At 37.1% G+C, this 13,966-nt stretch overlaps 1 non-coding gene across 1 annotated transcript; it reads right to left on the bottom strand.

The window, feature by feature from the left end:
* Positions 1 to 7,844: 7,844 nt before the first annotated feature.
* TRNAK-CUU lies at positions 7,845 to 7,917 on the bottom strand. The gene has a single exon. It is a non-coding gene; the product is annotated as a tRNA-Lys (tRNA).
* Positions 7,918 to 13,966: the final 6,049 nt, after the last annotated feature.

Consider the following 13,966-nt stretch of genomic DNA (forward strand, 5'->3'; position numbering starts at 1 on the left):
CTCTTTCTGCCTCAGTGTTTTGTTTTGTTTTGTTTTGTTTCTCCCAGATCCACTCCCTATAATGAACTCTTCATTTTGCCTTTCTTTTCTTGTCTTTCCTTTGCTCTAGCGAGCATTGAAGATTGATCATCTTCCTTATCAGACACCTCCCGTATCAGCTTAATAGAAGCAACTTCACTAACAAGTGATGATGGTCAGCCTATTCACAACTTCTTCTACTGGATCTTTTTCCTCAAATAAAGTATATCAGTAGAAATCTGTCAGTCCAAAATTCTGAGTCTCTGTAAATATTATATAAAATCATTATGATATGTTATAATCATTCAAACTTCTCTCCAGAACTATCTCTCATTGATTTTTATTAATTTAACACGGTTTTTTTTCTAGGAAATTTCTTCTGAGATGAGGAAACAAACTTTTGTAGTAAGTTACCCTATATTTTCAAAATCCAGATGAAGACATGTAGGTTAAGTGTTATAACCTGTACCATAGTACACTTCTGCATATTTTGTTGCTCTGTGTGTGTGTGTGTATGTATGTGTGTGTGTGTAAACTTCCAGGCATATCTTACCAGTCTAATATCTAACCATTCTCTATTCTCACTACTCTTATATGAAAGAATTTTTAATATGCTTACAACATATTTCTTCAAGAAAAATAAGACTGCTTAAATGCAAAGTTCTCACTAAAATATCTTGGTCATCTGTTTGAGTATTCACTCATTCAAATGGCAAAGAAATTACTTCATTTGAAAATTATACAGGTATAGTGCTTTTCTCACAAACACATTTACTTTCTCTCATAATGCGTTTTGTTGCTGTTCTTGTTGTTTGTCCAGGTCTGTTTCCACAAACTATCTGAAATGGGACCTTATTACCAAAATGACACCAAATAATATTCAAATAATAGTGGAAGGAGAGCAATGACCAGGACACTTGACTTTTATTTTCAAACTTTGCTAAAACCACATACATATTTTTACTTTTAATGTTGTCCTTTGGTCAAGAACATTTTGAAATTATATTAAATTGTATATTAAAAAACAGAATTATTTTGGGGAACCTCTCCCTGTGTAATTTTTATTTTTACTCTTCTCTGCTAATACACAGTTAGGAAAATATTATGTAGCATGGTTACTTCAGTATTTCCGCCCTTTCTGGTGAGAAAAAATTTAAGTCTCACAAATAGCTTAAAGAAAAATAATAAACTCTTTTAAGAAAGTGAAATACTTTTAAGATATGCTTTCAGTTAATTTCTAATCTCGAAGGAGGCTTATTTGGTGGTTGTACCCTATAATTAGTGAGATCAGTAATCAAGACAACTGTGATTTATTTTACTAGGAGAGCTCAGAGACTGAAGACATCTGGCCTAGTCCCGTCTGCTGGTAAGATTCAAAATACACCTAAGTCTGCTTTGTTACATGATTCTCTTCAGAGGGATAGGAGGAGAGGTGATGTTCTCTGCTTGAGGACAATGCTCCAGTGTCAGAATCAAATAATATTTGTTTTCTGACAGCAGAATGTTGCATCATATTTCTAAGGACAGTAAGCACTTGGGTGGACTGCCAATGAATACGAAACACTAATTGATCTGATACATCCATATGTACATACACAAATACACATGGTGGCCTGTGATGGTTGAAAAAGTACCTTTTGCTTCCATTGAAAGATCTGTCACTTTTAGGTCAGAGAGGGATTTTGGAGGGGTAATCTCCCACAATAGAAAACTATTCTGACAATGGTGGCGTTTTAGGGTTGTTTGTTGTTTGGCTTGTTGATGATGCTTAGCCAAGGAGACACTTCCTTTCAGATCCTGTCTCCCAAACCCCAGGGCTCTGTTCTGGGCAGTTCAGCCTAATGGAATTAAGCCTGACACGTTTCAACTCTATTTCTTTATAAAATAAACATAAAACAATGGTTTCGATTTCTAATAAAACTCTGGAAGCATGTGGGACTCCAACTTTCCCTGTTCTTTACACATCTGTAAATAAAGCACATAAAAGGGGAGCACAACAGGATAAATCAACATAAATTTGAAATCCACTGCAGCATATTAAATGGCGCAGTCTCAGTCAAAGACAGGCTGACCCCATGGCTTCGTGCAGTTTGAAGCTAATTGTTTTCGTCAGGATGGGAACGTCTGGAAGTCCATGGCTGTATCCCACCAGTAAGGCTCCAGTAACTGAGCCGGCCCACAGAGAATGGACCCACTTTGTAGCGACACAGCGGGCTCAGACACCACCTATTCTGCTCTCCAAACTGTCATGCATAACAACTTTATTGTGCTAAATTGAACTTGAAAGCAACCAAAGGCTATGAGAAGGAGAGGCTATGAGAAAAGCGTGCTGTCAGCGCTGGCAAAGGCTGACCTGGAAAGTAGGCTCAGAGACAGGGGAATAAAAGACCAGGCCCCATGAACACAGCATATTGTTTCATTTTAAAGTATGATTCCCATACCAGAGAAAGTAGCAAATGTGATGTAAATTTATTTAAATAGATTCGACCGCTTAAAAGTTTGCCAGCCGCTCTTATCCAACTTTCCCAGCTCTCTGATTCGTTACTTACAGTGGGAATATAATGACATATAGTCATCATTGTAACAGCTTCTTTGCAGGGGCACAATGATGATTAATAGCCAGCAGCAAATTTTCACATGGACTCTGAAGCACTATGGCATTAAGCAGCCAAACAGTCCCAAATCCCCCTTTTCTGTTCCGCTGAAAAGTCCCCTCCTTGTACCTTGCAGATAGGAACAAAGCCTATCTTAATTCCAATCAGCTTTTCCTCATTCAAAGGGACCTTCTCTTTTTCATAATTGATTCATGTGCATTTTTTAGTGTTTCACTGAGCTGAAGCCACTTTTCTCCTTTCCTCTGTTCTGCCTCCACACCCGCACCCCTCTTTTTTTGAGGGGGCGAGTAGTGGGAAACATTTCAACAACAACAATAACAACAATAAAAAACGATGTGTTTTTTCTTCCCCAAATATTTGCTAAATGTGTTTCTCAGTTAGTATTCATTTGTGTTCTACATTTAAAGGGTTTAAGACAAGAATTAACTCCTGGATTTCTTCCTCCTTGGAAATGGTTTTGGTTATAAAAAGTAGGAGCTCATGGAAATAACTCTGGTGGGAGCCCCCTAAGGATGCCCTGTTTGGTTAGGGGAGTTTCAGGAGCTCTCATTCCCCTGAGAGACTCAGTTGGAACAAGGACAGAATCCCTTGCTCTGGACAGATTGTTTCTTCCCTCTCTGTGTTGGGAGTCGTTAAAAAATGAACAAGTAACCAAAGTGGAAGGCAGCAAATGAAAGCCTCCAAACCTGCTCTGTCCTTAGGTATCATTTTACTGCATAGTAATCTCACATTATAATTATTTACAGAAGTTGCTGTGCTACTTGTAGACTTGCTCTTTCCCATCTACACTTTCTACCTCCTGTGATAATGACAAAAATGACATCAGCCAGTGCTGTCTTGGATGGGGATTTCTACATGTAAACTCAGTTTTGTGTCTATGCCAGTATAATGACCACCAAGGCAGAATGTTAGTAGTTATGCTTTGTGTATTTGCTTGCATTTCCTATAATTCAGCCCTCATCTTGATGAGGGAGAGTAGGGTGATCATATGCCCCTGTTTGCTCAGGACACACCTCATCTATATCTATAGTTCTCATGTAACTATTAGCCGTGCTGTCCTTTACTCTCAATTTGATTCAAGCAGTTTGCAAAACCCATACCTTTTGGCTATTAAAACTGTCCAGCAAAAAAAGCTGGATTGTCTCTTACTAGGTGCCGTGGACTGATTTACCCTATGGCAGTTTAGGGGAAAGAATCTCGCTTGAAAACCCTGCTGCCGATGTAGCAGCTCTGACTTTTGTCTCGCCCACTTTTAAGAGGTCAGCTAACCCTATACAGCTTCTTTGATATGTAGCAGAAAGGAGGTCATTTGCTGAAATGAAAGACACATTGCAAACCAGATTTTAAGTGTGACACTCTCCTTTAGCTGGGTCACGGTTCTCAGTGTGAACCAGAGCAACACAGTTCACTGGTCAGATAAAAATACTGCGCCATGTTTTTGATAATGACCTTTCTCTTGCTTTGGTGTCTTCAAATGGTTAAATGAAGAATATGTCAAATTGATCGGAGGTATTCTGTTCATCATTCTCACTCTAGTGCTTATGTCTTCTCATAAGAAAAGTAACATGTGAAACTGACATTGTATATCTATACTGTATTTTTCATCCAAAGTCTCATACAGGGAAGTGTCTTCTAGTCTTTTGGTTGTAGAACCAGTGTCCCAGAGGGTGTTACAAATCCATATGGTAATCTTCCTAAAGGCTGGATTTTGCATTTGGATTTCAGAGTTAACAGAGAGATGTGTAATATCATCTGTGGGCAGAGAAATCCCTCCTGACTGGGCCACTGAGGACGTTCATATGTGTTGTTTATTTCTGAAAGTATGTGAAATAAATGGACTCCTGATATACTGGTTTCAGAATAACTTTAGTAAGAACCTGAAATTTCTCACATTCCATCAAACCAAAGCCCCTAGTCAAATACCAGAAGGATATGCACATAAGAATTATGACTTTAAGTTTTTTTGTTTGTTTTTTGTTTTCACAGAAGCATGGTCCTTCTGTGAAACCATCATCCTCGGCTAGATTTTGGCCTATCCAGTCTTTTAAGTGTGTTTTCCTCCCCTTTTAGATGATTCTTTCAGAAATGAAGTGAATGGAGTACATGAATGATGTTTTGTGATGTACTCTTATGTCTTCATTTTCTCATAATTTTACCATTCTGAGCAAGTATAATTAAGACTTTGATAAGAACCATCAGTTTCGTTTAGATTATGGTATTCAATCTGGCTAGGAAATTCCCACATTCATAAAGGACTTTGTTTTTTGCTGGCTAAGACAAAATTTATAAATGCAATTGCCTGTAGGACTCTCAGATAAGTTCCTTCTTCTTCCCTGAGGTTGATAAATTGCTAGGGACACACAGAAGGACACACTCTTCTCATCTTGTGTACTGGCACCATTTGAGGAACTAAAGGTCAGGCTGCCTCTTTAGAACTTTGATTTGAGATTATAATGCTGCCCCTTGCTTTGCTCTCCTTGTTTTAGAAGGTCATATAGCACTTCTCTTACAGTAGAAAAATCTCTTTATACAAAATATGTAAACTGAGGCCCACTGTCTTTACACAGACAGAGCTGACTTTTTTCCTACCCAGGCCTGATTCTTCCTGGATGCCTAAAATATTTACTTTATCTGCATACACTTGACTCTAATCCCAAGCCAGCTAAACAAATACATCATATCCAGGATGATTCTTTCTTTTTTAAAAAAAATATTTTTATTAACATATAATATATTATTTGCCCCAGGGGTACAGGTCTGTGAATTATCAGGCTTACACAGTTCACAGCACTCCCATAGCACATACCCTCCCCAATGTCCATAACCCAACATCCTCTCTCTCCCTACCCTCCTCCCCCCAGCAACCCTCAGTTTGTTTTGTAAGATTAAGAGTCTCTTATGGTTTGCCTCCCTCCCGATCCCATCTTGTTTCATTTTTTCCTTCCCTATCCCAGGGTGATTATTTCTTATTACTTGGTATGTACATTTAGAAATACAAGTTCTCTCTCTCTCTTTTTTAAAGAATTATTTATTCATTTGAGAGAGAGAGTGAGTGTGCATGCACACAAGGGGCAGAGGGAAAGAGAGAGAGAAACCCAAGCTGACTCAGCACTGAGTGTGGAGCCCAATGTGGGGCTCAGTCCTGCGACCCTGAGATCATGACCTGAACCAAACCAAGAATTAGATGCTTAACCTACTATACCACCCATGCACCCAAGACATATAAGATCTCTTAATTGATTTCTATCTTGTTCTTTGATATAATCAAGCTTTTCAGTCTCTACTTTGCTTTTCCAAATTTCTCTTTCCTACTTTTATTTGTTAATAAAACTGGCTTCTTTTCCTGATTTCTTTTCCCATTATCATGGAAAAAAAGGCTCAGAGAGAGTTAATGTATGCTCATATAGCTGTTCTAAATTTTTCATCATAATTCTGTTCCCCTTTGCCAGGATTTGGATTAGAGATGGGCATGTGACTTACCACACTAAAGCATATCATAATCAAATTGCTCAAAGCCAGTGGTAAGAAAAAATTCTTAAAATAGGCAAAGAAAAAAGGTATTTTACGTAGAGGAAAGAAGGTGAGGATGATAATAGTTTTCTCTTTGGAAGCAATGCATAAAAGAAAATAGTGAAACAACATCTTTTCAGTTTGAAAGACAAAAAAAAAGGGGGGGAAGGAAAGAAGGAAGGTCTGTCAACCTAAAATTCTATACCCAACAAACATAACTTTAAAAGATAAAGTTTTACAGAGATACAAAATGACTCATAGACCCACACTACAAGATATGATAAAGAAATTACTTAAGGAAGAAAGAAAGAAAGACCACATGGAAATGAAAAGCACTGGAAATGGCTATTTCGTGAAGATTTTATTTTATATTATTTAATTTATTTTAAAGATAATTTAAACCTGGAAACTGACTGATAGATGCTATATAAAGAACTCTTAAAACTCAACAGTTAAAAAAAATTCTGTTAGAAAATGTGCAGAAGATATAAATAGACATTCCATGGAAGAAGATCTAGGGATGGCAAACAGACACATGAAAAGATGTTAACATCATTAAGGGAAAGGCAAATTAAAACCACAATGAGCACATCTATCAGGATGCCTAAAATTAAAAAAAAATAGTAATAGCATCAAATGCTGGCAAGGATACAGAGAAACTAGATCATCCATACACTGCTAGTGGGAATGTAAAATGGTACAGTGGCAGTTTTTAAAAAGCTAAACTTATACTTATCATGGGACCCAGCTATCACACCCCTGGGCATTTATCCCAGAGTAATGAAAATGTACATCAAAACCTATATACACATGTTCATAACAGCTTTGTTTGTTAAACCCCAGATTGGAAACACCCCAAACATCTATAACATCTGAATGGATTAATGAATTCTGGGATATTCATACAAGGGAATAACTATTGTTATGCACAATATTGTTGTGAACTATTGATATGTATAACAATGTGAATGAATCTCATGGTGATTATGTTGAGGAAAATAAGCCAAACAAAGAGCACATCTTGTAGGATTCAATGTATATAAAATTCAGAAAATGCCAACTAATCAACACTGACAGAAAGCAGATTACTAGTAGGTGCCTGGGACTGGAGGGGAAGAGATGGGAGGGGGGGTTTGCCAATTGATATGAGAAATCTTGTAGTAGTGATGGATAAGTTCATTACATTGGTGGTGGTAATTATTTTATGGGTTTGTGCATTTGTCAAAACAAAAATTCACTTCAGTTTATTGCATGTCAGTCATTCTTCATATTAAAAAAAAAGCATAACAATGGAGAGTCTATTCCACTCCCCCTTTGAGACTACCTTAACTAAGTGAATATGGTGGACTTGAAGTTGTGTGGTCTCTAAAATTAGGTAAGGAAAGGCCATGCAGCTTCTCCCAATTTATTTCAGAGTGCTCAACCTAAGGTATTTACTGAGCCATCATGTGGGAAATAAGGCTACCCTGATTCCGCTCTGCTAGAGAGATCTCCTGGTGAGACCACACGGAGAGGAAGGACCAGAGACTAGAAACAGATAAAGAGCTCCTCAGGCAGCATCCCTCTGTCAAGCTATCTGAGCTGTGGCCACCATGTGCTTGCAGCTTCAAGAGAGATCCCAAACCAGAACTATCCAGCTGAATGCTGAAACATAGTAAAGGAGTGTTGTTACTTTTTCTTGTTGTTTTTAAGTAAGCTCTGAGCCCAGTGTGGGGCTTGAACTCATGACCCTGAGATCAAGAGTCACATGCTCTACCAACTGAGCCAGCCAGGCCCCCCAGGAGTGTTGTCGCTTTACAACATTACATTTTGGGATGATTTGTTACACAGCAATAAATGACTAGAATGTTTCCTATTCTATATTTTCCATGTTAATGGTGTAACTTCCATTTTTTTCAGGAAAGACTGTTTGTGTTAACAGATGACTAAATGTGATTTGTGTTTCATACATTTTTACAACTTTCCATAAAAAGAAAAATTTGCACATCAGAAAGAATTATTTGTTATCATGTATGTCCTACTTTTGGTTTAGAAAAAATAGAGAAACCTTATCTATGAATTAAGAGAACCATTGGTTTCAGTCAACACCACCCATATTTAGCTAACATCAGTTAATCAGTCAACAAATTACCGCGTGTTGGATTTTGATGAGAATACAAAAGATATCTAGCTTGCCATGACCGCCAAGCATATATCACCTGGGTGGTGAAATAAAGCCTTTTTGTGGTAGGATGTGGTAGAATGTCTTCATGGAAGAGGAAGAATTTGAGCTATAAATGCTAAGTTATGAATATCAACATTTGAATGATTTTTTTGAGTTACTTCATTTTGTCTCAAAGAAAAATTTATTGTGCATGATTAACCCATTAATATTAAGCATGAGGAAATATAACCTGAGAACCGTTATTTGCTAGTCAAGCCATTTCCCTCCCACAATTTATTTACTTCCTTCAACTCAGGGTTAACCCTGAATGTATATTTTTCAAACACTTTGTCTGCTTTAATTTGAAATAATCTTAGCAATGGGACAATTGTAATACAGCTAATGGATAAACAGGGGTGCTGCGCAATGGAATCATGTTGAGAAGTGATAGATTTGATATAGCTAATTGCATTACCTATGTTAGATCTAGAGAACAATTTCCAATGTTTTTGTATTCAAAATCTATATAGTGGAATTATATAGTAGAAATATCTTTGGTTTGAGTCTAGTAAGCTAAGTGGTCTAGGGTTGTGCTGGAGCCTACCTGTTGTGACTTGCATGGGCCAAATGTTATCACCTCTTTCCAACTCCAGCCAGAGTGGAAGTACTTATACTCTAGAAAAGGCAAAAGCTACATGTCAGGCCTCCCTCTACCCTGCCTGCCTCATCCCAGGCTCAGTGGGTTAGGCCGCTGCCTTCGGTTCGGGTCATGATCTCAGGGTCCTGGGATCGAGTCCTGCATCGGGCTCTCTGCTCAACAGTGAGTCTGCTTCTCTCTCTCTCTGCCTCTCTGTCTACTTGTGATTTCTCTCTGTCAAATAAATAAATAAAATCTTAAAAAAAAATTTATCAGCACAACCCTGCTTAAACCTCCAAGTCTTTGGATACAAATCAATTTCAGTAGTTTTCTCAGAGTTGGAACTGGTTTGGAAAGGTGATGAACTATTTGTAGGTGAGGCCAATGCCAAATGAGAGATGGTAAGATAGAGCTCCTGGGAAGGAAGAGAAGCAGGTGATCAGTATCAAGAAAGTATTTATCACAGATATGTGTGCATATATGTGTGTGTATATATATATATATGTATATATATGTATGTGTATATATATATATACACACACATACTTTGTGGACAAAAATGTAACTTCCTGAATTCTCCAAGAGAGGAAAGAGGGAAATAATGGCCAATGAGGTAGTGGGAGTTTTCACCACTATTAGTTCCAGAAGCATGACAGAAGCAAGCCTGAAGCTTCTGTATGGGAAGGATTGTACAGATGAAAGAGACCCCAAAGTCCTGTCTTGGGAGGTTGTAACACCAGGAAACGTACCAGGTAGTTTGATGTGAAGATAGAAGAATAAGTGTTAAATACTGAAGCTAAGAGTTGAAGGATATGGAATAACATTCATTGTAACTAGGTGCTAGTCCATTTTTAATATTTCATTTTGTTTAAAACTTCTTTAAAATATGATGTGCAGGGGCGCCAGGGTGGCTCAGTGGGTTAGGGCCTCTGCCTTCGGCTCAGGTCATGGTCCCAGGGTCCTGGGATCGAGCCCCAGCATTGGGCTCTCTGCTCCGCTGGGAGCCTGCTTCCTCCTCTCTCTCTCTGCCTGCCTCTCTGCCTAGTTGTGATTTCTCTCTGTCAAATAAATAAAAGTAAAAAAATGTTTTTTTAAATATGATGTACATATTAATAAACATTAAGGTTTTTATGTCACCATTTTAGGGGGAAAAAGCAATCTTTAATAGAGAAAACTGGAAAAGAATATTTACTCTAAATCTTTAAATCACCCCTATGGTAGACCATAATGGGAGAAGCAGTACTCACCAGCTTGTGAGGTGTTCAACATACTGCCTATTAAGAAATCGGGGCGCCTGGGTGGCTCAGTGGGTTAAGCCTCTGCCTTCAGCTCATGTCATGATCTCAGGGTCCTGGGATCGAGCCCCCACATGGGGCTCTCTGCTCAGCAGGGAGCCTACTTCCTCCTGTCTCTCTACCTGCCTCTCTGCCTACTTGTGATCTCTATCTCTGTCAGATAAATAAATAAAATCTTTAAAATAAAATAAAATAAAAAAGAAATCAGTGGCCTCAGTAGTAAATCCAGTCCTACACAGGGTGGCATATGATGGAAAGAAAGAATTTAAGTTAGCATACTTGTAAAATTTGACTTGCAATTTGAGAAACAAAACAAAACAAAACCCTTTGTGGAAGAATTAAACTTAAAGACAGTGAAGGATTTGGGAGACCTGTTGCTGTGTGAGACTTTCTTTAGGAAGGCGATGGAAATCCAGAATTTTAGAAACAGGTTTGAACCATGATCAGAGATAAGCATATGTCATAATCCCCATATTTGCATGTTTAAAATTTAAAATACAGTGATTCCCTTGTATTGCTCTCCAATCCCCTTTTGAGTCCCCATTTATTTGTTTCAGGGTCCTACTTCAATAAATATATCTGTTGGACTATTAAAATCCATTCATCTCTACACTCTAAACAGGAACCATATCAGAAGATTACAAACCTTGACCCTGAAAGTATAAACAGTGGGGTGACATATGTACAAGAGTGAGTATGTGGTTTGCAAACCTTTACAAATAGTTTTTTCCAGTTGACAGGCCTAGTATACAGCATTAGTCGTCCATATCTCCTGCCTATGTCGACGTGGAGCTTCTCTGGGCTATTGCCTCCGGATACGTGTTACTTCCCCACACCTCTGCACTATTTCCTCTTCTCATTGGCATTTATAACTCCCAGGTTTGTATCGTTTATGGATTTCATTCATGTACCATTTACCTTTTTTTCCAAATAATTAAGCCCAAAATTACATTAGAGCTTGCTCAAGCTGCTTGCCACTTGGATAAATTATACATCATGGCTTCTCCAGTCAGTCACCATCTAGCATTTTCAACATTCTGCAAGTCACTTAGCTTTATTAGTTGTATTCTGTGGCAGCCCTCAGGAGAATGAGGCATACCCAGGGAATCACAATAAGGAAAACATGCAGCAGTTGATTTTTGTTTTCTTTTAACATTTCAACTTGAATGTTTTTCCAGTGTCTTTTTTGTGAAAAAGAATATTACTATCCTCTTATCCTATACTGGTCAATACTATTATTCTAGAAATCAGTTAAGATGGAAAGTATTTTCACTTATATTTAGCTGAGGCTTAATAGATATAAAGAAATATGGAAATCACTTTCTTATATATTGCATAACAGTACATATTATGAACAGTTTAAGTTTGAAATTCAGGCAGTTAGAGAGTAGTTCTATTAATTATGTTTAAGTCATTTTTTTCCCCTTATTTGGGACTTGTCTAACTTTTAGTAAATATGGAGTATTTGTTCACTTCTATATCCGCATTACCTAGTGCATTGTCTGACATGGTAGACACTCTGTAGATATTTACTGAATGAATATTAATAAAATTGACTTATAATAAATAGATCATCCTTTGATGATAAATATTGGAATATAAATTTTAGGAACCTAGAAACCCTGTGTTGTATTTTCTGTTGAAAATACAAAGTGCCTTGGCAATATAGTGTGTGCTCAGTGAATGGGTCTCAATATTCCTGTAGACATCACACAAATAATGTGTCTGTTTATCTTAGTGTGAGCTCCCTAGAAATTAACATAGTTATCTGAATCACTGTACTGTTTCTCCAAATATTCTAGTATATTCGATATTTAAGGAAAGGTGAGTCACACATGTCCTCTGGCTTTAATACTTGACACACCTTCAACTGTGGAGTACCTGTGTTTAAAACCATAACTTCATAAATGTAAAGATTCTTATTACTCTTTTTTAGTTTTTGCGTCCTCATTATAAAGCAATACATATTGTAGAAAATGTTGTTTTCTTATTATAGAAAATTTGTAAATAAAATCACTCAAGTTTTTTCCACTCCAAAATAGCCATTAAAGTTTTGGTATCTAACCTTTTAATCAATATATGTGATGTACATATTTATAGATATTATTACTATATTACATATGATTTTGACACTTGCTTATTCCCCATTAATTTAACATGAACATTTTCCAATGTTTTAAATACGGAATTATTTTATGATCAGAATCATCTTTCCTTGAGTCATTGCATGGTCGATTTCTTCTTATTCTTCATGTCTCCCCTTTTTCATCTCCTCCTGAGTGAGGCTTCCTTGATTACCACCCCAAGTGGCCACAACTCCCCACCCCCAGCTTTTTTCTATCATGTGAAGCATGAAATGTGTCTTTATTCATTATTGTACTCCTAGTCCTAACCAGTGCCTGACACTTGGTTAAATATTTTTGAAAAGAAATGAATAAATGAAGGAAAGGATAAAGAAAATTCTGTTGATAAGTCCACCATAGTGAGTTAATGCCCTGATTCTTATATGTTCAGTTATTTATATCCCTTTTGTTATTATAAATATCACTTTGATGTATTTCTCTGGATAAATTTTTGTGCACATCTGTGATTTTTTTCTTAGTTTATGTTCCTAGAAGTAAAATTGCTGGGCTAAAGATAAGTAAATGTTAAGATTTTAAATAAGTATTAACCAGAAATTTTGTGACAACTTACATGCTCATCAACGATATTTCAAATTGCCACTTTACTCAAGTCAGAAATAGATTTTTGTCATTTTAAAACAGTATCATTAGTTGAGAAATTTTATCCTATTTTAAATAAAATTTCTTTTTGACTGTTAGATACATCTAATATTATTTAAGCATGTAATTATTTTCATATGCTTACTGGTCATTGCCCTTTCTTCTTTTCCTTTGGTTAATTGTTCCTATGCTTGCCAATTTAATATTTTGGATTTATGTATAAGTTCATTATGTACTTAGAATTTGTTTAATTTCTTGATATTCATTTTGTAAATATTTTCCACAGTTCATGGTTTCTCTGTAACTTTTGTTCATTGTTTTAAAATTTCCATGTGACTAAACTTTAAGTCATATACCAAAAACGAGAGATAGCACATTTATATACATTCATGTGTGCATCACCCACCTCAACTGGGTACCCAGCAGGTACAACTGGATATAAGGATCAGAAAGATCTCACTAAGATCCTATTTCTCTTTTCTTGGCTTTTGTCCTCTTTTAGCTGTATTCATAGGTAGTTATTAGCCCGAGCCTAATCTTGTTTAACTTCCCTACACTCAGTTCCTCTATTTTACCTCTTCCCAACTCCTGATTCCCTACACTCAATTCCTCTATTTTACCTCTTCCCAACTCCTGAAGAACGCCCCTACATTGTATCATTTAATCTGCAAATATTTCAAAGTATATCTCTAAAGAACAGAGACTGGGGGCACCTGGGTGGCTCAGTGGGTTAAAGCCTCTGCTTTCGGCTCAGGTCATGATCCCAGGGTCCTGGGTCATGATTCCAGTGTCCTGGGATCGAGCCCCACATCGAGCCCCACATTGAGCCCTGCATCGGGCTCTCTGCTCAGCGGGGAGCCTGCTTCCTCCTCTCTTTCTGCCCTACTTCTCTGCCTGCTTGTGATCTCCGTCTGTCAAATAAATAAATAAAATCTTTAAAAAAATAATAATAATAAATTAAAAAAAAACAGAGACTGTCCCTCCATTTTTTATACTTTTTATTGAAATATAGTTGACATATTTTT

This window comes from Meles meles, chromosome 3 (assembly GCF_922984935.1).
Source record: "Meles meles chromosome 3, mMelMel3.1 paternal haplotype, whole genome shotgun sequence".
Classification (NCBI taxonomy): Eukaryota; Metazoa; Chordata; class Mammalia; order Carnivora; family Mustelidae; genus Meles; species Meles meles.